This window comes from Medicago truncatula, chromosome 8, assembly GCF_003473485.1.
Source record: "Medicago truncatula cultivar Jemalong A17 chromosome 8, MtrunA17r5.0-ANR, whole genome shotgun sequence".
Taxonomy (NCBI): domain Eukaryota; kingdom Viridiplantae; phylum Streptophyta; class Magnoliopsida; order Fabales; family Fabaceae; genus Medicago; species Medicago truncatula.
In genome coordinates this window covers 21,041,743-21,068,977 of record NC_053049.1, presented here as the reverse complement: position 1 = coordinate 21,068,977, position 27,235 = coordinate 21,041,743, and the positions used below count along the sequence as shown (strand labels likewise).

At 32.8% G+C, this 27,235-nt stretch overlaps 2 long non-coding RNA genes across 8 annotated transcripts; both read left to right on the top strand.

The window, feature by feature from the left end:
• The first annotated feature begins 1,349 nt into the window (after window positions 1-1,349).
• On the top strand, window positions 1,350-13,027 carry LOC25502374 (uncharacterized). 7 transcript variants are annotated; one of them, XR_005643497.1, is made up of 3 exons: window positions 1,350-9,049; window positions 9,176-9,740; window positions 10,357-13,027. It is a non-coding gene; the product is annotated as an uncharacterized lncRNA (long non-coding RNA). The 7 variants fall into 7 exon arrangements; XR_005643498.1 differs by having other exon boundaries at window positions 1,350-9,357; window positions 9,447-9,740; XR_005643496.1 differs by having other exon boundaries at window positions 1,350-9,740; window positions 10,391-10,474; window positions 10,780-13,027.
• A 1,141-nt stretch (window positions 13,028-14,168) lies between these two features.
• Window positions 14,169-17,312, top strand: LOC112417504 (uncharacterized). The gene is made up of 2 exons (XR_003008042.2): window positions 14,169-16,386; window positions 16,494-17,312. It is a non-coding gene; the product is annotated as an uncharacterized lncRNA (long non-coding RNA).
• The last annotated feature ends 9,923 nt before the right edge of the window (window positions 17,313-27,235 follow it).

Here is a 27,235-nt window from a genome sequence, read left to right as displayed (position 1 = left end):
AATGTTTATTTTTGGAGTTTTTATCGTTTTATATATCTTAGAGAGATAGCTTTAGTTTTAAGTCGGTACACGCAAACCAACAACGACTCCCTACTAAATCTTATCATCAAGCGTGTTTCACACCGCCTTATTTAGAAAGGAAACGCGTTAACCGTTTTATTTTAGTTCAATCATAACCGTCCAAGTTTCCACCACACGCGTTATCGTAGCCGTCAAACTTGACCCCACCCTCTATATAAGCCTCATAAGTTCCCTCTTTCCAAAGTGCCTCGAAATAGCGCGTTCTACGTTCCTCTCGTTTGTTCTCTCTTTCTCCTTTCTTCTTCTTTTCTGTTCAACTTTTGATTCATGATTTTGATTTCTCGATTCTACTTTTGATTCATGATTTTGATTTCTCGATTATAAAGTTTTGCGTGTTGATCGATCGATCGATATGGATTTGCGTTTTTCGGATTTAAGATATGAAGAATTTCACACTTGTTTTGATGGATCATCGTTTATCGAGAATTATTTGTTGTATAGTTTTTGGATTATTGGATATGATTCTTCATAATTGAATAATCGATATATGTGTTTATCAGTTTTGCAGCGATTGTAAGTTTGGAATCTGGATCATCGGTTTTGCTATTCATATGAGAACGAAGAACGTCAAAATCGCTCGATCTATCGCTAGTTTATGGATCATCGGTTATTAAGAATATTTGATTAATTATTTGATTATTGGATATAGTTGTTCATAATTGAATAACATGGATATGTGTTTATCGGTTTGCAGCGATCTTAAGATTGGAATCTGGATCGTTTTGCTAGCTATTCATATGCGAACGGCGAACACAGAAATCGCTCGCTCAATGGATTATCGGTTATCAAGATTAATTTGATTAATTATTTGATTATTGGATATAGTTCTTCATATTTGGATCATCTAGATACGTGTTCATTGGTTTTTTTGCAGCAATTGTTGATTCAACGGATAAGAACAGAGAAGAATAAATTAAATTTCATCCATGATTCGTTCTTTATTCATAGCAAGGGTTTTTGGTTCTATCTTTCTTTGTCAATTTGGAGAATGCAATTATGATTGATTTGGTGTTCCACTTTCTTGATTCTTTGCTCTGTGATTGCTTTATTCCAGGGTTTGTTGTAAACGAGATCGTTGGGATATAACAGACAACAGTCAAGAATCAAGAACTTCACACAATCACACTTCTCTTGACTCTTCTTTTACATTAAAGTTTTTAAAAAAATTTATATAAAAAATCATTTTAAATTATTTGATAACTATTATTTTCTTAAATTTTTTATAAAAGTATTTCTTATCGAGAGATCATTTATCGGTTTTGCAGTGAAACCTCTAGATAAGTTGATACAAGGGACAAGAACGGCTCCAGCTAGATAAATCAAATTTCTTTAATAAGTTCTTAATAATTTTGATTTGATTGGAAGGCATACAAATTGAATTTTAAACATGTTCTTAATTTATTCTGCAGCGTGGTGGTTTGTCAAACTAAGCGTGGATCTGATTTGGTGATGTCTGTTAAATCAGTTTTCTTTTCAAAATTTCTTCATTATTTTTAATGTATACTATTAAATCAGATAATATTTTTATGATTCGGTAATCTCTTTGGTTTTTCAGGAGAAATAAACACGCTTTACTCTGGTTCTATCTTTCTTCCAATAATTTTGTGTTCTTATTTCTGGTTCATGTTTGTGAAGTTTCAATCTTGGTGTTTGTTCTTTATTGATTTTAATGCTATACATAAAAATTGAATCATGAACTTCATTAGATAATCGACATACATTTGGCCATTTTGCAGCAAGCTGAGAAGTCTTATTAACTAGAACGGCTTGATACAACATACGGAATGGCTCCAGATAGATAAATCAATTTATTCAATGATTTGTTCTTTATTACTTTAATTTCTGGGTTTTTACTGCAAGACATGCAAATTGAATTTTCAACATGTTTTCTTGCAGCGTGGTTTGTTAAACTATTACCTGCTTGATGCATGGAGCCTAGCGTTTTGATTTGGTGATCTGTAATAAATTCTTTTCATTTTTTAAAATTCTTTATTCTCTGAGATCATGTATTTCTTGACCTGTTTTTACCCTCTTTGGTCTTGCAGGAAAAGTAATTTTGTAACATACGACTTCTTCTAGTGATATGTATCTTCCTCTTGTTTGGTCTTCATGTTTTGCATTCTTTATTCATTTTTGATTGATTCTTTCGGTTTCATGATTTGTCTGGTTGATTATTTGTTTTTGTTGGTTTAGACTGCAGTTTGGTTTGTCAAAATAATAATATCCTTCACAGCATAGAGCCTGAAGTTTTGATTTGGTGATATCTAGTAAATCCTTTTTGTTTCAATCTTACATTGTTGATTCTAAGAACAAATGTTTCTTGAATGTTAAATTGTTAATTTACTTCCTGGTATTAAGAGGATATGATTTTGATTTCTTGATGGTGTTACATGAGAAGATATGCTTTTGATTTCTTGATTATGAGGTTTGTTTGTTTATTCTTGTTCATACCTTCTTTTGTTACTTGATTTTTTAACTAGGTGGCCATATTGTTTGCTCTGTGACATGCATTTATCCATCTTTTGCAGTCTGTGAAATCTTCATTATCTAGAACGTTTCATACACCGGAAAAGAACAACAGCCCCGATAGATAAAAATCAAATTTCTTCATTGAGCCATTGTTTATTATTTTAATTTCTGGGCTTCAATTGCAAGACATACGAATTGAATTTTGAACATGTTTTCCTGCAGCATGGTTTGTCACACTAATAACCTGCTTCGTGGCATGGAACCTAGCATTTTGATTTGGTGATAACTATTTAATTCTTTTCATTTTAAAAATTTCTTTTATCAACATATATATATCTTTATTTGTTGTTTATTCTTCCGTGTCGCAGGAGAAGTGTGATCTTTTTTAAACATATTCTGGTTCTATCGATCTTCCTCTTGTTTATATCTTAGAAGTTCAGCCTTACTCTGATTTCCTTACATTCAGGTTTTTGATGTATTCTGACCGTGATAGTTTACACAATTCTGGAGAAATTGTGACTGCTTTGATGTAATCTGTCATTTAGGTTTATTACTTCCGTTCAGACTTGGAATAAAGCTGGTCATACATCCTACTTTTCACTCAACCTTGGTAATAAAACTGGTTTCATTTTGTGTTGGGATGGGATAGTTGTGCTCTGATGGTGTGATGGGATAGTTGTGCTCTGATGGTGTGATGGGATAGTGTTGCAGTTTTTATAATGTTGTATCAGGAGTCTGCAGTTTATCTTTTCGCTTGGGTCTTTTGATCTTCTTCTATCATAAGTAGATAATGGAGATATATGTTTAATTTGCAGCAGGTGGCGGAATCCGGAAAAACTATAAACATTTTGTGATTCTTTACACAACGGATATGAATGGAGATTGGCTTCAAATAGATAAATCGAATTTCTTCAATGATTCATTCTTTATTGTTTTTAATTTCAAGTTTTAGATTATGAGAAGAATTGAACCGTGATCTTGCTTTTTCTGCAGCTTGGTTTGTCTAATTATTAACCTCCTGAGTATGGAGGCTTGAGAATTTTCTGGTGATCTCTATCTAGTAAATTTTCCGTTCAATGCTTCTGAGAGGATATATTTCACACTCTCGTACTTTTCTTGAATCTTCTTTTACGATTAGTTAATGAGTATTATTTTTCGATATAACTCTTCTTTGATAATCGAAGATCCATTTATCCGTTGTACTGCTCTTGATAGATAATTATTTTTCTTCAATGAGTCCTTTATCCATTTCTGCAGCGTGGTTTGTCAGAGTATTAAAAATGTTCTTTATTCATAGCATGGAGCCTCTAGATTTGATTTGGTGATATCTAGTAAATCTTTTTGGTTCTATCTTTCTATGTCAATTCAGAGAATGCTTGATTTGGTGTTTTACTTTCTTGTTTCTTTGATCTGTGATTACTTAATTTCAGTGATTGTTAAGATATACTTTCCAACATTTTCACACAATCACACTTCTCTCGACTCTTCTTTTACATAAAAATTTCTTAAAATTCTTAAATTTTTTATATAATTAATTATTCATTTTGATAATCGAGAGATCATTTATCGGTTTTGCAGTGAAACCTCTTGATACAAGGTACAAGAAAGGCTCCAGTTAGATAAATCAAATTTCTTTAGTTGATAATTAATTATTTTAATTTGATTGGAAAGCATACAATTTGAATATTGAACATATTCTTAATTATTCTGCAGCGTGGTGGGTAGTTTGCAAACTAAGCATGGATTTGATTTGGTGATGTCTGTTAAATTATTTTTGTTTTCAAAATTTCTTCATTGTTTTTTATGTATTATTAAATCAGTTTCAGTTGATTTTTTGATTTGGTGATCTTTTTGGTGTTTCAGGAGAAATATCTATGAAAACACGATTTCTTCTGGTTCTTTCTTTCTTGCTCTTATTTGATCTTCATGTTTTGTATTCTTTTTCCTTTCTGGTTTCATGTTTATGAGGTTTTGATTTTGGTGATCATTGTTTTTTATGTATTATTAAATCAGTTTCAGTTGATTTTTTGATTTGGTGATCTTTTTGGTGTTTCAGGAGAAATATCTATGAAAACACGATTTCTTCTGGTTCTTTCTTTCTTGCTCTTATTTGATCTTCATGTTTTGTATTCTTTTTCCTTTCTGGTTTCATGTTTATGAGGTTTTGATTTTGGTGATTATTGTTTATTAATTTTAATGCAAGACATCAATGACTTCCTTTTTCAGCTTGGTTTTGTCAAAAATTAACCTCCTACATAGCATAGAACCTTTTCTCCTTGGTTCATAAATATGAAAGATAGTGAATCCTTTTTGTTTAAATCTTTATTGATTTTGCAGCTGAGGTCAACATATTCTTGGTTCAAAGATATAAGTACGGGGAATGGTTCAAGATAAATCAAATTTCTTCAATGAGCCATTTTTATTGTTTATAATCTGACTTTGATTACAAGACATACAAATTGATTTTGAAAATGCTTTTCTGCAGCGTGGTTTGTCGAAATAAATGAACTGCGAACATGCTTTTTCTGCATCCTGGTTTGTCTAAATAATAACCTCCTTCGTAGTATGGAGCCTTGAGTATTTTCCCGGTGATCTCTAGAAAATTCATCTATTCAATCTTTGTGTTATTTTTCAATTTAACTCTTCATTTGATAATTGAAGATCCGTTGATAATCGAAATAATCATTGTGGGTTTGATGGCTGTGTTCCAGCTTTGTTTTTTTGAAAGTATGTTTCACTTCAAAAAAAAAAAAAAAAAAAGAAGAAGATCCGTTTATCCGTTGTACTGCGAGCAGGGAAGTCTTGATATCTATAACACTTGATTCAACGGACAGGAACGGGGGAACGGTGTTTGAAAGATAAATGATAATGAGTCCTTTATTAACTTGATTTCTGGGCTATGAACAAATTGAATTTTGAACATGTTTTTCTGCAGCACGGTCTGTCAAATCTAATAACTTTCTTCGCATCATAGGGTTTTTATATGGTGATATTATCATAATCTGTTTTTTTATGATATTTCTTTCACTGCTAAGAGTATGAATATTTCTTGATTGGTTACTTTTTGGTGTTGCTGAGAGTATGAATATTTCTTGATTCGTTGCTCTCTGGTGTTGCAGGAGCAATAATCTGTGACATTCTCTTGTTTGATCCTCATGTGAAGTATTCTTATTCTTTGTGATTAATTATTCGTTATCTTTAACTTTTGCAGTCCAATTTTGATTGTTCTTGAATTCCTGTTACAACTAACATTATTCTTGGTAGACAGATGTTGTTTTGCATTTATGGTATTGCTATTTGAGTAATAGGAAATAGTAATGTTTTGCTGAACTTGGAAAGATGACTGGAGTTCTGCTATGAATTTTCTGTTTTGGATGTTGCCAGTTGAGTTTCATAAAACGGTGATGTTTTGCAGAGCTCCATACATGATATTCATTTCTGGTGGATTGTGAATTAAAACCTGTTTTCTGGAGCATAATATATCTTAAAATAACCAGTCTGTGTATTATTAAAGTGTACAGGTTTATTTTTGCACACCCTGATTCAACGTCCTCTGCAGGCTGTTTCATATACTCCCTATAGTTTGATAATCAGCATCTACTTTTTGAGTTTTCTGTGAGTGTTAGAGGAAAATCCTATAAATGTGCACGAAGCAAGGTTCTGTTCAGCCTTGAGATAAAACTGGTAATTTTCTAGCCGTGTTTTTATATTGGGATTTGGGATAGCAGGTCCTCTGATGGTTTCTTGCAAGTGTCTGAGTTTTTGTGGTTCTGTCTCATGAGAGTATGAAGCATATAAGAATTCTGGACTGGTTTGGCACTTTAATTGTTGATTTGTCTCTTCCTCTATCATAATTCGTTTTCTATTTTCCTGCGGTTTGTGGTATATATACATGAGGATAAGAATCTTCTCTCCAAAAAGGTTATGCCTCACAGATTCTGCAATTGGAGCAAGGACTTGGTTTAGGGGGGAGCTTAATGGAGCACCAGAATCTGCAATTGGCTGCCGTTGTTAAGCTTTCATTTCGTTATTTCTACTTTGACAGTTAGATTTCTTCTTCACGTTTTCCTTGTCTTTTTGTGGATTTAGTTTTCTCATTCCTACCCCGACTCCCTGTGTCTGTAAATGGGGTTTTTTGTTGTGAAATTTTCTTAGCTCGTGTTACAGGGGAGATGCTGTACTGTGATTTTAAAGCTGCAGCTAACCTTAATATTACGAACATGCAGACCCTTGGATTTCACTGGTCATTTTCTTGCCTTGAATGTACTTGTTCTGGAATAGGTGTCCTTTGACATTGTGATGTGCCAATGTTTAGAAATATGAATCTAGATATTAGGAGAGCTTCGGCAATATTTATGATTCTGTCAGCTTGGATATCTAAAATGTTTGGAAATACTCGAGTCCAGATATATCAAAATTACTAAGATTTGGGATTTGTTCTTATGACATGCAGATTGGATTGTGAATCTATTTTTATTTTCAATATTTCTATTGATATTGAGGGCGTTACAAGGGAGACCGACTATGAATGTATGGTGTGCCGTGACCTGTGGAAACCGGCCGTGTGATATGATCAGTAATTTTTTACATATCCGTGTGTTTGTTTATGTTACATCATTAGGGATATTTTTCCTTTGATATGTCTAATGCTAGTGCTGGATATGTGTTTTCGCATCAGGAGAATGAATACTGAAGCATACAAGATTCTAGAGTATATGATTTTGTCCGCAACGAGGATATGAAATTCTGGACAGCTTGGTTTGGTGTTATACTCTGGTAGTCTGCCATCTTTTGTAGTTTTATAAGAATCTTCTGTCCCAAATTTGTATCTTTGTTGGTGGAGTAGTTATTCTCTTATGGTTTGGCCTGCCTGTAGTCTGTTTTGGACAGCTTGGGTGGATTGTCCTGATGGCGGTCTTTATCTGGGGAGCTTTTCTATACTGTTTATCATTTGACGATGTGCATAAGAATAAATCGGTTCTCCTAAGTTGATATTTCTGAGTGCACCGGGCTTCAAGGTGATTTCTACTTGGTTATACATACTTTGTGCTTTCTGCTTGGATTGGTTCTTTGTATTTTATCCCGTTCATTGCAAATATAGATAGACCAGCTATTTCTTACTTCTAATGGCGTGTCCTGCATTCTTTTTGTTAAGAACAACCACAATAATGGAATATACCAAGTGTGCAGAGTTTATTGTTCCTCCTTAGTTCACAAAGCAGGCCTGCTTCTAGCTTAGGAATGCTTAATGTATTTTGAAAGTTATCTCTTTGTTGTTTGACCTGCCAGTGTTAACTAGAGTAGAAATTGAACATGGTGTTAGGGACATAACTAAGCAAATGTTTATGATGTTCTAATGATCAATTTTGTTATTTTCAATTATCTTTTATGATGTTCTAATGATCAATTTTGTACCAGATGACTTTTATCATTTTTTTTTTTGGAAATCACTCTGATACCTTCAGTAAGGTTAAGTTTAAACTTCTAACGAGCAAGGACAACGTGTAGTGTAAAAAATTACAATTTTATCAATGTATTTTTTAATTAACACCGTTGATCTATATAAGCATGTGTACCAGATCACTTTGATAATTTTCTATTTGGAAATTACTCAATGATATTAAAACTTCATTAAGGTTAGATTAAAACTTCTATTCAGAAATCACAATAGATATAATATTCACGCTTGTTCATAAAAAAAAAATGATAATATTCACCATTTAACAGTGTAGTGTAAAATATTACAATTAAATCTTTGTATCTTTGAAATTAAAACTAGCAAAAGAATTGTAACATTTTTCACAATCAAAGGAAAATAATTAGCTGGCGTCTTTACACTTGAATTGACAAAAATATCATTAAACTTAATGAATTTTTACCATTATCCATTGTCTCACACTTCTCTTATATCCTCCCTCATCCTCCTTTCCATTATCTGTCTTCTTTTTAGAGCCAAGTGATATGATGGAAGAGGCATACGGCGTAATTATTGAAGTTATTTTTTCATAGCATGGAGCCTTGAGTTCATATGTGAATTTTCTCTTGAGATGTTGCCGATTGAGTTTTAGATAATGGTAGTAATGTTTTGTGAAACTACATGATTATACTAAATTGTGAATTGAAACATTTTCTGTTTTCTGCAGTGCTGTGTGTTTTGAGACTGTTCTGTGTAGCACCAAGCAATCAGGTGTATTTTGATACACTCTTCTTGGTTGTGAATAGTTTTTATCTCATTAATTCTCTGTAAAGTTCTACTATCCTGTCATTTTGACTTACTCCTTTATGTCACTTGGGTGTTACACGCGAGAGATAAGTCTGTTTAAGTGGGGTGAGAGATGAGTTCAGTATTCATTATCCTCAAATTTATCGTTCAGTCTTGTTTTACTCCCTTATACTGAGAAGTTCAACCTTACGGTTCGCGGACTGCTTAATACTACTGTTATCTTACATTTAGATTTCTGACCTGTAAATTGAGTTTACACAAATCTGGAGAAATTAAGTAAGTTATTTATGTGTTTTTGTAAATATGATCTTTTTATCAGTGGCTTCATTTGTGCATGTGTTATTTAATACTACTTGGTTAATACTACTCTTGTTTCTCTTACTTGGTTTTTTCTATAATTAGGTGGTACAGTGTAATATTTTTGTGCATGTGTTATTTGGTGTTCAAGTCCTGGAAGCAGCCTCTTGTGTAAAAAACAGGTTAAGGCAGCGTACAATACACCAATAATGGTGGGACCCTTTCCCGAACCCTGCGTATGAAGGAGCTTTAGTGCACGGGTTGCCCGTTTGTGTCATTTGGACTGGGTAATTGTTACATGTTTTTGTGTATCTTTCTCAATCACTACTGTTTTCTTACATATAGGTATTTGGCATGTAATCTGATAGTGTGATAGTTTACATATTTTTCTGGAGAAATGGGACAGCTTGTGAGGGGCTCTCTTGTAACTATGATCTTTTGTTCAGCGGCTTGGTTTGGAGAATTATGCTAATCTTCTCTTTTATTTTGCAACTATCTGTTACACTACTCCATCAAACTACTGTTTTATTACATTTATGTTTTTCACATGTAATGTGACGGAGTAGTGGTTACACAATTCTGAGAAATTGAGACAACTTTGTGGGGTTTACTTCGTAACTATGATCTGCGGATTAGCAGCTTGGTTTGGACAACTTTGTGCTGTTACAGGGTAAGTGTTCAACAGTAGTCTCCTTTTCTCTACTACACTGTACCTTGTTTATTTTGCTGTCTGAAGTTGAGAAATTGGAGATGAGTGCTTCTGCTCTGTACTATTTATCTTCTGCAACTAATTACATGAATAACAAGTTAAATTCTCAATCTCTGTGAGGCTTAATTTGGCGATCTAATTTAGATGTGAGCATTATTTATGCTTTCGTGCTTCATGACTCTTCTCACAAGCTTGAATTTGATTGGCCCAGACCTTCTCATTCGTCCTTGGGATATAATTGGTTATCTTTTACATACGTATATGTTTTTGTTTCTGAATTGTTGTCCTAATTGTGTAGAAGCTGGTGTTCATGATTTTGTGTTTCTTTCTGTGTTCAAGTTTTTGTGTGTTTTTGGTATGTTGGTGATGACATAACTTTGATGGGAGAGTCTGTCTATAGTCTTCTTTTACTGTTTTGATATTGTTTATTTATTATGATGATGATCCTCCTTAAAAGATATCCTCTTCATTATGTTGTGTAGGGACTTCTCTGTATTAGTAGAAAGCTAAATTGTCTTTCATGTGGTTGCATGACGATCTTGCAAAATTGTTCCAATGAATCATTATCTTTCTACAGGCTGTCATTGTCATATACTGTCTACTGTCTACAGGCTGTCATCCACTTTTGTCAGATCCTTTGAGTTTTCTCTGTGTTACAAGGGGAGTAAGCCTATAATTGTGTGGCATGCAGAGAGGTTCGCTTACTTTCCGTTCAGCCTTCGGATGAATAAAACTGGTCATTTTTTGCCTACATCTGTATCTGTGCTCTGTTAGAGTTGCAGTTATTATGTTCTTGTTTCTGGAGTCTTTGTGCTGCTTCTATCAAGGAGTTCATTTTGGACTTGTATTTTGATATGCTTCTATCACGAATGTCACAGTTCTCCTGGCTCTTTTTTCATGGATTGGTTTTTCAAGAATTGTTGTTTGTTTATTTTTTTGGTTTATTGGATATGGTTGTTCATAATTGGATAATCGAGACATGCATTTATCCGTTTTGCAGCGAGCTGAAGTCTGGAAGTCCAGATTGTTTTGCGATTGCTGACACAACATATACGAACGGAGAACGGCTTCAGATATAAATTGAATTTCTCCAGATCTTTAACTATGAGACGAATCGAACTGTGAACGTGGTTTTTCTGAAGCTTGGTTTGTCAAAATAATAACCTCCCATGGTTTTTCTGCGGCCTGGTTTGTCAAAAAATATAACCTGCCATTGTTTTTCTGCATCCTCGAGTATTGATATGGTGATTGTTAGTAAATTCTTTTCTTACAATATTTCCATATGAGAAGCATATATTTCACACTATCATACTTTTCCAGAATATGTTGTTACCATTGGTTATAAAGAATTATTTGTGTAATTTTTCGAATTATACTTATGAGGTTGCTTGATCTTCTTCTAATTTCTTTCCTTTCTTGATCCATTAGCCAGATTGTTTGCTCCCTGATTGTTTAATTTCAGGTTTTCCTATAAGCGATATTTAATTTGTTTCTTTTCACTCTTCTTTTACGATCCGTTATCAAGAATTATTTCTGTAATTTTTGGATTATTGGATATAAACTTCGTTATATAATCGAGACATACATTTGGCCGTTTTGCAGCGAGCTGAGAAGTCTTGAATCTTGATAACTAGAAAGGCTTGATACAACATATGAAAAATGGAGAATGTCTTCAGATAGATAAATCAGTTTATTCAATGATTCGTTCTTTGTTACATTTATTTCTGGGTTTTTACTGCAAGAGATGCAAATTGAATTTTCAACATGTTTTGCTGCAGCGTGGTTTGTTACACTAAAAACCTGCTTGATGCATGGAGCGTAGCACTGGGTTGTAGATATCATGAATTTTAACACATCTGCTGACTCTTCCTTTTACTGATTGATTATCATAACTTGTTTCTATAATTTTTGGGATATAATTCTTAATTTGATAATCTGGCGATGCATTTATCCATAGCTGTGAAGTCTTGATATCTAGAATGTTTTTATACACCGGACAAGAACGACAGCTCCAGATAGATAAAAATCAATTTCTTCAATGATCCATTCTTTATTAATTTAATTTCTGGGCTTCAATTGCAAGACATACGGATTGAATTTTTAACATGTTGTTTTCATTTTGATTTGGTGATTTCCATTAGATTCTTTTCATTTTGAAAATTTCTTTTATCGTCATCATACATTTCTTTATTTTTTATTTACTCTTTCGTGTTGCAGGAGAAGTGAACTGTAAACATACTCTGGTTCTATCAGAGGCCGCCTTCTCAGGCCAGCAGTCTTCTACTTCTAGTCATTACTTTTTTTGTTATTTACTCTTTCTATGATGGGCTTTCCTCTTACTCTTCATGTAGGTTTTTATACTTCTGATTAGACTTGGAATAAACCTGGCCATACATCTTACTCTTCGTTCAGCCCAGGGATAAGTAAAAATGGTTGTTTTTTCCCTTGCATGTTAATTTGTGTTGGGATGGGATAGTTATGCTCTGATTGTGTGCCCTGCTAGTGGTACAGTTTCATGTTTTTGTATCAGGAATGTGAGTCTGGACTTTATCTTTTTGATTGGGTCTTTGATTTGCTTCTATCAAGGAGATCTTTATGTTGTGGCATTTTGATATGCTTTATTAGATTTTAGAATATCAAGGATTTCACGATTCTCTCTACTCCTATATGGATCGTTGTGATATGTTTATTTTCAAACTATTGGTTGTAGTTCTTCATAATCGAGATCATCATGTTAGATACTTGAGATATGCATTTAACCATTATGCTGGAAGTGGAATTTTGAGAAACTAAACATTTTGCGATTCTTGACTCAATGGATATGTACAGAGAATGGCTTCACATTGATAAATCAAATTTCTTCAATGATGCATGGAGCCTAGCGTTTTGATTTGGTGATCTGTATTAAATTCTTTTCATTTTTTAAAATTCTTTATTGTCTCTTGAGATCATGTATTTCTTGACCTGTTTTTACCCTCTTAGGTCTTGCAGGAAAAGTAATTTTGTAACATACGATTTCTTCTGGTTATATGTATTAAATTCTTTTCATTTTTTAAAATTCTTTATTGTCTCTTGAGATCATGTATTTCTTGACCTGTTTTTACCCTCTTTGGTCTTGCAGGAAAAGTAATTTTGTAACATACGATTTCTTCTGGTTATATGTATTAAATTCTTTTCATTTTTAAAAATTCTTTATCGTCTCTGAGATCATGTATTTCATCATGTATTTCTTGACCTGTTTTTTACCCTCGTTGGTCTTGCAGGAAAAGTAATTTTGTAACATACGATTTCTTCTGGTTGTATGTATCTTCCTCTTGTTTGGTCTTCATGTTTTGCACTGTTAATTCATTTTTGATTGATTCTTTCGGTTTCATGATTTGTCTGGTTGATTATTTGTTTTTGTTGGTTTAGACCGCAGTGTGGTTTGTCAAAATAATAATATCCTTCACAGCATAGAGCCTGAAGTTTTGATTTGGTGATATCTAGTAAATCCTTTTTGTTTCAATCTTACATTCTTGATTCTAAGAACAAATGTTTCTTGAATTGTTAAATTGTTAATTTACTTTTTGGTATTAAGAGGATATGATTTTGATTTCTTGATGGTGTTACATGAGAAGATATGCTTTTGATTTCTTGATTATGAAGTTTGTTTGTTTATTCTTGTTCATACCTTCTTTTGTTACTTGATTTTTTAACTAGTTGGCCATATTGTTTGCTTATTAATATGTTCCCCTCAGATTGTAGATATCATGAATTTTAACACTTATCTTGTCTCTTCTTTTATGGATTGGTTATCAAAACTTGTTTGGGATATAATTCTTCATTTGATAACCTGGCGATGCATTTATCCATCTTGCAGTCTGTGAAATCTTCATTATCTAGAACGTTTCATACACCGGAAAAGAACAACAGCAGATAAAAATCAAATTTCTTCATTGAGCCATTCTTTATTATTTTAATTTCTGGGCTTCAATTGCATGACATACGAAATGAATTTTGAACATGTTTTCCTGCAGCATGGTTTGTCACACTAATAATCTGCTTCATGGCATGGAACCTAGCATTTTGATATGGTGATAACTATTTAATTCTTTTCATTTTAAAAATTTGTTTTATCGACATATATATTTCTTTATTTGTTGTTTATTCTTCCGTGTTGCAGGAGAAGTGATCTTTTTTAAACATATTCTGGTTCTATTGATCTTCCTCTTGTTTATATCTGAGAAGTTCAGCCTTAGGTTTTCTTACACCATCATACTCTGATTCCTTACATTCAGGTTTTTGATGTATTCTGACCGTGATAGTTTACACAATTCTGGAGAAATTGTGACTGCTTTGATGGTCATACATCCTACTTTTCATTCAACCTTGGTATTAATAAAACTGGTCATACATCCTACTTTTCATTCAACCTTGGTATTAATAAAACTGGTTTCATTTTGTGTTGGGATGGGATAGTTGTGCTCTGATGGTGTGCTCGGATAGTGTTGCAGTTTTTATGTTTTTGTATCAGGAACATGAGTATAAAGCATAAGGAGTCTGCAGTTTATCTTTTCGCTTGGGTCTTTGATCTTCTTCTATCAATGAGATCTTTATTGATTGGTGTTTTGATATGCTTTTTTGGAATATAGATATCAAGAATTTCACAGTTCTCTCTACTCTTCTTTTATGGATCGTTTTTTTCAAAAATTATGTTTATTTTCGAACTATTGGTTCTAGTTCTTCATAAGTAGATAACGGAGATATATGTTTAATTTGCAGCAGGTGGCGGAATTCCGAAAAACTGTGAACATTTTGTGATTCTTGACACAACGGATATGAACGGAGAATTGCTTCAAATAGATGAATCGAATTTCTTCAATGATTCATTCTTTATTGTTTTCAATTTCAAGTTTTAGATTATGAGAAGAATTGAACTGTGAACTTGCTTTTTCTGCAGCTTGGTTTGTCTAAGTAATAACCTCCTGAGTATGGAAGCTTGAGAATTTTCTGGTGATCTCTATCTAGTAAATTCGTCCGTTCAATGCCCGAGAGCATATATTTCACACTCTCTCATACTTTTCTTGACTCTTCTTTTACGATTAGTTAACGAGTATTATTTTTCGATATAACTCTTACTTTGATAATCGAAGATCAAGTCTTGAAATCTAGGAGACGTAATGTAACGGGGAACGGCTCTTGATAGATAAATGATTTTTCTTGAACGAGTCCTTTATCAATTTAATTTATGATGGTTTCTTTCGTATCAAGAGTGTTGTAGCTGTGGCCACACAACCCTTTCGTTCTTATCGCTCCGGGAATTGAATTTGAACATGTTTTTTTGCAGCACTGTCTGTCAAACTGTTAACTTCCTTCACAGCAGAGCATGGCATATTTATTTGGTGATATCTATCATAATCTTTTTGTTTTCAATATTTCTTTAACTACTCGAGTATGAATATATCTTATTCATGAACATGTTTTTCTGCAGCGTGGTTTGTCAGAGTATAACGTTATTCATAGCATGGAGCTTCTAGATTTGATTTGGTGATATCTAGTAAATCTTTTTTTTCTATGTCGATTTAAAGAATGCAATTATGATTTCTTGATTTGGTGTTCTAGTTTCTTGATTCTTTGATCTGTTATTGCTTAAATTCAGTGATTGTTAAGATATACTTTCAACAGAATTTCACACAATCACATATCTAGGGGTATTTCTAGATATATTACTCAAAAGAATCGACACAATACACCCAATCGATGTGAATTGAGAAAATTCTGTCCCTTTTGTTGCAAACCAATCCCTCCCAATTCACATCTTTGTTGAAATTTTTTTTTTTGTAATTCCGTACATAAAGATTCCGGAAATATGGGATCTCCGCCTACACAAGCAAATTGTCGATAAAACTCCAAAATGGCATTTTCTTTTGACCCTATTTTTTTTTCCTCCTTTTCAATGAGGAAAGACATAAAAATTTCGGGGTAGCAAACGTTCTCAAGAATTTCGCTTAAATTCGAACCCATTGCTGATGATAGAACTAGAATAGATATTTTCTGTTTCCTACTTACACGAGCCCTTATTCTTTTACATAAAAATTTCTTAAAATTCATATATAATTAATTCTTCATTTGATAATCGAGAGATCGTTTATCAGTTTTGCAGTGAAACATCTTGATACAAGGCACAAGAAAGGCCCCAGCTAGATAAATTAAATTTCTTTAATTAATAGTGGTTCTTAATTATTTTAATTTGATTGGAAAACATACAATTGAATATTGAACATCTTAATTATTCTGCAGCGTGGTGGGTGGTTTGCAAACTAAAGCATGGATTTGATTTGGTGATGTCTGTTAAATTATTTGTTTTCAAAATTTCTTCATTGTTATTTATGTATTACATTGAATCAGTTGATATTTTTTGATTTGGTCTCTTTGGTGTTTCAGGAGAAATATCTATGAAAACACGCTTCTTTGTGAGGTTTTGATTTTGGTGATTATTTATTAATTTTAATGCAAGACAGCAAAATTGAATCAATGACTTTCTTTTTCAGCTTGGTTTTGTCAAAATATTAACCTCCTTCATAGCATAGAACCTCAAATTTTTCTCCTTACTTCATAAATATCAAAGGTAGTAAATCCTTTTTGTTTAAATCTTTATTGATTTTGTTAATTTTGTTTAAAATCTGACTTTGATTACAAGACATACAAATTGATTTTGAAAATGCTTTTCTGCAGCATGGTTTGTCAAAATAATTGAACTGCGAACATGCTTTTTCAGCAGCCTGGTTTGTTTAAATAATAACCTACTTCAGAGTATGGAGCCTTTAGTATTTTTCTGGTGATCTCTAGAAATTTCATTTATTCAATCTTTGTGTTATTTTTCAAAATAACTTCATTTGATAATTGAAGACCTTTAATCCGTTGTACTGCAAGCAGGGAACTCGGAACTCTAGATATCTAGAACACTTGATTCAATGGACAAGAACGAGGAACAACATCCGATAGATAGATGATGTTTCTTCAATGAGTCATTTATTAACTTGATTTATGGGCTTTTAACAAATTGAATTTTGAACATGTTTTTCTGCAGCACGGTCTGTCAAATCTAATAACTTTCTTCGCATCATAGCGTTTTTATATGGTGATATCTATCATAATTCTTTGTTTACAATATTTCTTTCACTGCTAAGAGTATGAATATTTCTTGATTGGTTACTTTTTGGTGTTGCTGAGAGTATGAATATTTCTTCATTCGTTACTTTTTGGTGTTGCAGGAGCAATAATCTGTGACATTCTCTTGTTTGATCCTCATGTGTTGTATTCTTATTCTTTGTGATTAATTATTCGGTATCTTAACTTTTGCAGTTACAATTGATTAATTGTTCTTGAATTCCTCTGTTACAACTAACATTATTCTTGGTAGACCGATGTTGTTTTGCATTTATGGTATTGCTATATGAGTAATAGGAAATAGTAATGTTTTGCGGAACTTGGAAAGATGACTGGAGTTCTGATATGAATTTTCTGTTTTGGATGTTGCCAATTGAGTTTCATTCCTGGTGGGATTGTGTATTAAAACCTGTTTTCTGGAGCGTAATGTATCTTAAAATAACCACAGTCTGTTTTATATTGGGATTTGGGATATCGGGTCCTCTGATGGTTTCTTGCAAGTGTCTGAGTTTTTGTGGTTCTGTCTCATGAGAGTATGAAGCATATAAGCATTCTGGACTGGTTTGGCACTTCAATACTTTAATTGTTGATTTGTCTTTTCCTCTACTATAATTCGTTTTCTATTTTCCTGCGGTTTGTGGTATATATACATAAGGCTAAGAATCTTCTCTCCAAAATGGTTATGCCTCACAGATTCTGCAATTGGTTATATACAAGGACTTGGTTTTTAGGGGGGAGAGCTTAATGGATCACCAGAATCTGCCGTTGTTAAGCTTTCATTTCGTTATCTCTACTTTGACAGTGATTTCTTAACGTTTCCTTGTCTTTTGTGGATGTAGTTTTCTCTCATTCCTACCCAACTCCATGTGTTTGTAACTGGGGTTTTTTGTTGTGAAATTTTCTTGGCTTGTGTTACAGGGGAGATGATGTACTGTGATGTTAAAGCTGCAGACCCTTGGATTTCACCGGTCATTTTCTTGCCTTGAATGTACTTGTTCATGTATAGGTGTCCTTGTGATGTGGCAATGTCTAGAATTATGAATCTAGATATTATGAGAGCTTTGGCAATATTTATGATACTGTCCATCTCTTTCTTGGATAATCAAGATATACACCTCTGTTTTGCAGAGGGCTAAAGTTTGAATATCTACAATGTTTGGAGAGTCCAGATATATCAGATCACTCCAATGAGTCGTTCTTTACTTTTTAAGATTATTGCTTTGTTTTTAAGACATGAAGATTGGATTGTGAATCTATTTTTCTTTTCAATTACATCTTTTTTCAATTCTTTTGATATCTATGGGTGTTACAGGGGAGACCGACTATGAATATATGGTGTGCTGTGACCTGTGGAAACTGAAGGTTAATGATTTTTTACATATCTGTTATGTTACGACATTAGGGGATATTTTTCCTTTGATATGTCTCATGCTAGTGCTGGATATATGTGTTTTTGCATGAGGAGCATGAATACTGAAGCATACAAGATTCTAGAGTATATGACTTGTTTTGGTGTTGTACTCTGGTAGTCTCCCATCTTTTCTAGTTATTATATAAGAATAAGAATCTTCTGTCCCAAATTTGTATCTTTGTCAGTGGAGTAGTTATTCTCTTATGGTTTGACCTACCTGTATCTGTAATCTGTTTTGGACAGCTTGTGTGGTCTTTATTTGGGGAGCTTGGGTGTTCATAAGAATAAATCGGTTCTCTAAGTGGATATTTCTGAGGGCACCGGGCTTCAAGGTGAATTCTACTTGGATTGGTTCTTTGTAATTTTATCTCGTTCATTGCAAATATACGTGGATTGTGAAAAGCTTGTGTGAATAACATGATAGAGCGTCCTATTTTGGACAAAACCAGTTATTTCTTACTATTTATGCGTGTCCTGCATTCTTTCTATCAAGAACAAGCACAATAGTGGAATATACCAAATGTGCGGAGTTTATTGTTTCTCATTAGTCCACAAAGCAGGCCTGCTTCTAGCTTAGGAATGCTTAATGTATTTTGAAAGTTATATTTTGGTTGTTTGACCTGCCAGTGTTAACTAGAGTATAAACTTTCTTTATTGGAAATTACTCTTGAGAACTTCAGTAAGATCACTTCTATTGAGCACGAACAATAGAGATAATAATCAACATGTAATGTGCGGTGTAAAAAATTGAATTTTAAACATGTCCTTAATCATGTCCTTAATTATTCTGCAGCGTGTTTGGTCAAACTAAGCGTGGATTTGATTTGGTGATGTCTGTTAAATCATTTTTCTTTTCTAAATTTCTTCATTATTTTTAATGTATACTATTAAATCAGTTAATATTTTTTTGATTCGGTGACCTCTTTGGTTTTTCAGGAGAAATAAATACGCTTTCTTCTTGCTCTATCTTTCTTCCAATAATTTTGTATTCTTTTTCATTTCCGGGTTCATGTTTGTGAAGTTAATCTTGGTGTTTGTTCTTTTAATGCTATAAATAAAAATTGAATCATGAACTTCATTATTTAATCAGCATACATTTGGCTCCAGATAGATAAATCAATTTATTCAGTGATTCGTTCTTTATTACTTTAATTTCTGGGTTTTTACTGCAAGGCATGCAAATTGAATTTTCAACATGTTTTCTTGCTGCGTGGTTTGTTAAACTATTACCTGCTTGATGCATGGAGCCTAGCGTTTTGATTTGGTGATCTGTATTAAATTCTTTTCATTTTTAAAAATTCTTTATCGTCTCTGAGATCATGTATTTCTTGACCTGTTTTTACCCTCTTTGGTCTTGTAGGAAAAGTAATTTCGTAACATACGATTTCTTCTGGTTATATGGATCTTCCTCTTGTTTGGTCTTTCATGTTTTGCATTCTTATTCATTTTTGATTGATTCTTTCGGTTTCATGATTTTTGTTGGTTTAGACTGCAGCGTGGTTTGTCAAAATAATAATATCCTTCACAGCATAGAGCCTCAAGTTTTGATTTGGTGATAAGTAAATCCTTTTTTTTCAATCTGGTTGATTCTAAGAACAAATGTTTCTTGAATTGTTAAATTATTACATGAGAGGATATGCTTTTGATTTCTTGATTATGAAGTTTGTTTGTTTATTTTGTTCATGCTTTCTTTTGTTACTTGATTTTTTAACTTGTCGGCCGTATTGTTTGCTTCTGTGATTGCTTGATTTCAGGGTTTGATGTTAAGGGTTCTGCTGCTCGCAACGTGAGCATTAGAGACTCTTCTTAACATGTTCCACTCAGATTGTAGATATCATGAATTTTAACACTTATTTTGACTCTTCTTTTACGGATTGGTTATCAAAACTTGTTTGGGATATTATTCTTCATTTGATAACCTGGTGATGCATTTATCCATCTTTTGCAGTCTGTGAAATCTTCATTATCTAGAACGTTTCATACACCGGAAAAGAACAACAGCCCCGATAGATAAAAATCAAATTTCTTTATTGAGCCATTGGTTATTATTTTCATTTCTGGGCTTCAATTGCAAGACATACGAATTGAATTTTGAACATGTTTTCCTGCAGCATGGTTTGTCACACTAATAACCTGCTTCATGGCATGGAACATAGCATTTTGATTTGGTGATAATATTTAATTCTTTTCATTTAAAAAATTTCTTTTATTGACATATATATTTCTTTATTTGTTGTTTATTCTTCCGTGTCGCAGGAGAAGTGATCTTTTTTAAACATATTCTGGTTCTATCGATCTTCCTCTTGTTTATATCTGAGAAGTTCAGCCTTACTCTGATTCCTTACATTCAGGTTTTTGATGTATTCTGACCGTGATAGTTGTAGAAATTGTGACTGCTTTGATGTAATCTGTCATTTAGGTTTATTACTTCCGTTCAGACTTGGAATAAAGCTGGTCATACATCCTACTTCTCATTCAACCTTGGTGTTAATAAAACTGGTTTCATTTTGTGTTGGGATAGGATAGTTGTGCTCTGATGGTGTGCCCGGATAGTGTTGCAGTTTTTATGTTTTTGTATCAGGAGCATGAGTATAAAGCATAAGGAGTCTGCAGTTTATCTTTTCGCTTGGGTCTTTGATCTTCTTCTATCAATGAGATCTTTATTGATTGGCGTTTTGATATGCTTTTTTGGAATATAGATATCAAGAATTTCACAGTTCTCTCTACTCTTCTTTTATGGATCGTTTTTTCAAGAATTATAAGTTTATTTTCGAACTATTGGTTCTAGTTCTTCATAAGTAGATAAGGGAGATCTATGTTTAATTTGCAGCAGGTGGCGGAATTCCGAAAAACTATAAACATTTTGTGATTCTTGACACAACGGATATGAACGGAGAATGGCTTCAAATAGATAAATCGAGTTTCTTCAATGATTCATTCTTTATTGTTTTTAATTTCAAGTTTTAGATTATGAGAAGAATTGAACTGTGAACTTGCTTTTTCTGCAGCTTGTTTGTCTAATTATTAACCTCCTGAGTATGTAGGTTTGAGAACTTTCTGGTGAGATCTCTATCTAGTAAATTTGTCCGTTCAATGCTTTTGAGAGGATATATTTCACACTCTCATACTTTTCTTGAATCTTCTTTTACGATTAGTTAACGAGTATTATTTTTTGATATAACTCTAATTTAATAATCGAAGATCCATTTATCCGTTGTACTGCAAGCAGGAAAGTCTTGAAATCTAGGAGACGTAATGTAACGGACAAAAACGGGGAACGGCTCTTGATAGATAATGCTTTTTCTTCAATGAGTCCTTTATCAATTTAATTTATGGGCTTTGATTGCGAGGCATACAAATTGAATTTGAACATGTTTTTCTGCAGCACTGTCTGTCAAACTGTCGCAGCAGAGCCTAGCATATTTATTTGGTGATATCTATCATAATCTTTTTGTTTTCAATATTTCTTTAAATACTGAGAGTATGAATATATCTTATTCATGAACATGTTTTTCTGCAGCGTGGTTTGTCAGAGTATTAAATAACGTTCTTTAATCATAGCATGGAGCCTCTAGATTTGATTTGGTGATATCTAGTAAATCTTTTTGGTTCTATCTTTCTATGTCGATTCAGAGAATGCTTGATTTGGTGTTCTACTTTCTTGTTTCTTTGATCTGTGATTATTTAATTTCAGTGATTGTTAAGATATACTTTCAACAGAATTTCACACAATCACGCTCTTCTTTTACATAAAAATTTCTTAAAATTCATATCATATAATTCTTAAATTTTTTATATAATTAACTCTTCATTTGATAATCGAGAGATCGTTTATCGGTTTTGCAGTGAAACCTCTTGATACAAGGTACAAGAAAGGCTCCAGTTAGATAAATCAAATTTCTTTAATTAATAAGTGGTTCTTAATTATTTTAATTTGATTGGAAAGCATACAATTTGAATATTGAACATATTCTTAATTATTCTGCAGCGTGGTGGGTAGTTTGCAAACTAAGCATGGATTTGATTTGGTGATGTCTGTTAAATTATTTTTGTTTTCAAAATTTCTTCATTGTTTTTTATGTATTATTAAATCAGTTTCAGTTGATTTTTTAATTTGGTGATCTTTTTGGTGTTTCAGGAGAAATATCTATGAAAACACGATTTCTTCTGGTTCTATCTTTCTTGCTCTTATTTGATCTTCATGTTTTGTATTCTTTTTCCTTTCTGGTTTCATGTTTATGAGGTTTTGATTTTGGTGATTATTGTTTATTAATTTTAATGCAAGACATAAAAATTGAATCAATGACTTCCTTTTTCAGCTTGTTTAAATCTTTATTGATTTTGCAGCTGAGGTCAACATATTCTTGATTCAAAGGATAAGTACGGAGAATGGTTCAAGATAAATCAAATTTCTTCAATGAGCCATTTTTATTGTTTATAATCTGACTTTGATTACAAGACATACAAATTGATTTTGAAAATGCTTTTCTGCAGCGTGGTTTGTCGAAATAATTGAACTGCGAACATGCTTTTTCTGCAGCCTGGTTTGTTTAAATAATAACCTCCTTCAGAGTATGGGAGCCTTGAGTATTTTTCTGGTGATCTCTAAAATATTAGTCAATTCATTCTTTGATCGTGAGAGCATATATTTCGCTTGCTCCATGTATCATGTTTATTGGATATTGTACTTCATGATTAGATAATCTTGATCATGTTCATTCGTTTTGCAGCGAGGTGAACATTTTGAGATTCTTGATACAACAGATAAGACCAGAGAACGGCTCCGGATAGATAAATAACATTTCTTCTACGATTCGTTCTTTAGTATTTTTATTTCTTAACTTTGATTCCAAGGACATAAGAATTGATATGTGAACATGAATTTCTGCAGCGTGGTTGGTCCAAATATTAATGACGTTCTTAATTCATAGCATGGAGCCTCGAGATTTGATTTGGTGATATCTAGTAAATCTTTTTGGTTTGATCTTTCTTTGTCCATTCCGACGATGCTATTTTTTATTTCTTTATTTCTTTATTTCGTGTTCTACTTTCTCTAGTTTCTTGTTTGGTTGCTCCGTGATTGATTAATTTCAGGGTTTGCTATTAATGAGATCGTTAGGATACTTTTTAACAGACTGCAGATGTCAAACATCTCAAGCATTTCACACAATTACACTCTCCTTGTCCCTTCTTTTACATTGGTTATCAAGAATTTTTATTTTCTTAAATTTATATATATAATTGATTCTTCATTTATTAATCGAGAGATCCTTTATTGTTTTGCAGCGAAACGTATTGATACAATTGACAAGAACGGCTCCAGCTAGATACATAAAATTTCTTTAATAAGTTGTTCTTAGTTATTTTAATTTTATTGGAAGAAATACAAATTGAATTTTGAATATGTTCTTAATTATTCTGCAGTTTGGTGGACTGGTGGTTTGTCAAACTAAGCATGGATTTGATTTGGTGATATCTGTTATAGATTATTTTTGTTTTCAAAATTTCATTGTTGTTTCTTTATGTATTAAATCAGTTAATATTTGTTGATTTGGTCATCTCGTTGGTGTTTCAGGAGAAATGATCTTTGAAATACGATTTCTTCTGGTTCTATCTTTCTTCCTCTTTGATCTTAATGTTTTGTATTCTTTTTTCCTTTCTGGTTTCATGTTTGTGATGTAGTCTTGGTGATTGTTCTTTATTAACTAATGCGAGACATAAAAATTGAATCAGGAACTTTCTTATTCACCCTGGATTCGTCAAAATAATCACCTCCGTCATAGCATAGAACCTCAGATTTTGATTTGGTAATATTAGTAAATCCTTTTTGTTCAAACTTTATTGATTTTGAGAACAAATAGTCCATGATTTAAATTTGCAGCTGAGGTCAACGTATTCTTGATTCAAAAGTAGTTTCTATAATTTTTGGGATATGATTCTTCATTTGATAATCTGGCGATGCATTTATCCATCTTGCAGCTGTGAAGTCTTCATTTTCTAGAACGTTTTTATACACCCGACAAGAACAACGTCTCTAGATAGATAAAAATCAAATTTCTTCAATTATCCGTTCTTTATTATTTTAGTTTCTGGGCTTCAAGTGCAAGACCTATGAATTGAATTTTGAACATGTTTTCCTGCAGCATCGTTTGTGTACTAATAACCTGCTTCATGGCATGGAGCCTATCATTTTGATTTGGTGATTTCTTTATTAAATTCTTTTGATTTTAAAAATTTATTTTATTGTCATCATATATTTCTTTATTTGTATTTACTCTTCCATGTTGCAGGAGAAGTGATCTGCGAACATACTCTAGTTCTATCAATCTTCCTCTTGTTTGATTTTCATGTGTTGTATCGTTACTCTTTTCTGGTTTATTTTGTAGCCTAATTGATTCTAAGGTTAATTGGATTTGTTTAATGTTTGTTTCAGTTTTAAGTTTGCCCTTCGTATTTGATGATCTGATTATTGAGTTCGTTAGGGTTTCAATTGATTGTTTTTCTAATTCCTCTTTTGTGACAAATGTTATCTTCATAAAATGGTGTTTCCAATTGATCATTAGACAATTGTAATGTTTTGTGAAACTTCATACATGAAAAGTTCAGCCTTAGGTTTTCTTACACCATCTGACAGTGTATACTCTGGTTTTCTTACACCATCTGACAGTGTATAATTGGGACTGCTTTGATTTGATCTGACATTTAGGTTTTCTTACTGCTGTTATACTTGGAATAAAGCTGATTATACCTCTTACTCTTCGTTCAACCTTGGGACAAATAAAACTGGGTATTTTTTTCTTACACGTGGATTTGTGTTGGGTTGGGAGTTGTGCTCTGATGGTGTGCCCTGCTAGTGTTGCAGTTTTAACGTTTTTGTATTAGGAATGAGTGAGTACGAAGCATACAAGAGTCTGGAGCAAGGTTGGTTTTATAACTCGAGAGTTTACCTCAACTCGAGAACTCGTACGAGTTTACCTAAAAAATATAATATTGTAAATAGTCCAATAGTGCAAAATATGACTAAACATCAAAATACAAAATAAACTTGCAAAATCATAAGTCTTAAGTCTTAACCATCCAAAAAGGCAAGTTTCACAAGTTCACAAAGTTGTTAATCAAACTATCAAAAAAAAAAAATTAGACTTACATTCCGATTTTACTTGAGTTTACCTGAGTTTACCCTAGTTTACCGAGTTAACTCGAGTCAAACTCGTCAAACATTCCGATTTTACCAGAAATCGAGTTTACCTCCGAGTTGATAGGATTTTGGTACCTAAAAACGCAAACTTGGTAAACTCAGCGAGTTAACATTCGATTTGTTGAACATTAGTCTGGAGTTTATCTTTTCGCTTGGGTCTTTGACCCGCTTCTATCAGGGAGATTTTTATGGATTGGCGTTTGACATGCGTTTTTGGATTGTAGATATCATGAATTTCACAGTTCTCTCTACACTTCATTTCTGGATCGTTTTTTCAATGTTTATTTTCGAACTATTGGTTTTAGTTCTTCTTAATTTGATAATCGATATGCGTTTAACCATTTTGCAGCAAGTGGAACTTTGAAGAACTATATAACATTTTGCGATTCTTGACACAAGGGATATGAAAAAAGAATGGCTTCACATAGATAAATCGAATTTCTTCAATGATTCATTCGTTGTTGGTTTGCTTTTGATTTTTGAGTGAACATGCTTTTTCTGCAGCCTGGTTTGTCTGAATAATAACCTCCTTCAGAGTATGGAGCCTTGAGTATTTTCCCGGTGATCTCTAGAAAATTTATCTACTCAATCTTTGTGTTATTTTTCAATGTAACTCTTCTTTGATAATCGAAGATCTGTTTATCCGTTGTACTGTGAGCAGGGAAGTCTTGATATCTAGAACACTTGATTCAACGGACAAGAACGGGGAACGGCGTCTGAAAGATAAATGATTTTTCTTCAATGAGTCCTTTATTATTTCTGGCCTGTGATTGCAAGGCATACAAATTGAATTTTTAACATGTTTTTCTGCAGCACGGTCTGTCAAGCTAATAACTTTCTACGCAGCATAGAGTCTAGCGTTTTTATTTGGTGATATCTATTATTATCTTTTTGCTTTCAATATTTCTTTCTTTAACTACCAAAAGTATGAATATTTCTTGATTTGGTAATCTTTGGTTTTGCTGAGAGTATGAATATTTCTTGATTCGTTACTCTTTGGTGTTGCAGGAGCAATAATCTGTGCACATATGATTTCTTACGGTTCTATCTATCATTCTCTTGTTTGATACTCATGTGATGTATTCTTAAGTGTATCTTAATTCTTAAAACAACCAGATTCTGTGTATTATTAAGTGTACAAGGTTTATTTTTTCTCTTGATTTCTTGGTGATTATATGTGAAAAGTCTGGCCATAAGTGTTCTTATCCATCCATACTTTTGTTATCTTACATGTTAGGTTTTTGACATGTAATATGACAATGCGAAGTTTACACGTTTCTCGAGAAATTGGGACAGTTTGTGGGGTACTCTTTTTGATCATGAATGTCGAACAGTGGCTTGGTTTGGAGAGTTAAAATATCTTCCTTCTGTTTGTCATGGTGTAGTTTTTCTCTACATGAATCATCTGTTGTTCACAGGTTAAGTGTTATACATATTTGGTGTGCAACAGAAGTCTCCAATCACACTTCACTTTGTTATCTTCTGTCAACTTTGATATACGTTTTCGACTGTCGCTAGGATTAATTTGGCGATCTGAACTTAGGGAGAAATTGATGGAGATGAGTGCCTCTGTCCTTTGTACTACTTATTTTGTTTCTGTGATCAACTTACATTGATTTGTTGTTTTCATTGTTATTTGTTATTTATGATGATGAAGATATCCTCTTGATTACAGTGGCCTAAGGATTCCTCTATTTG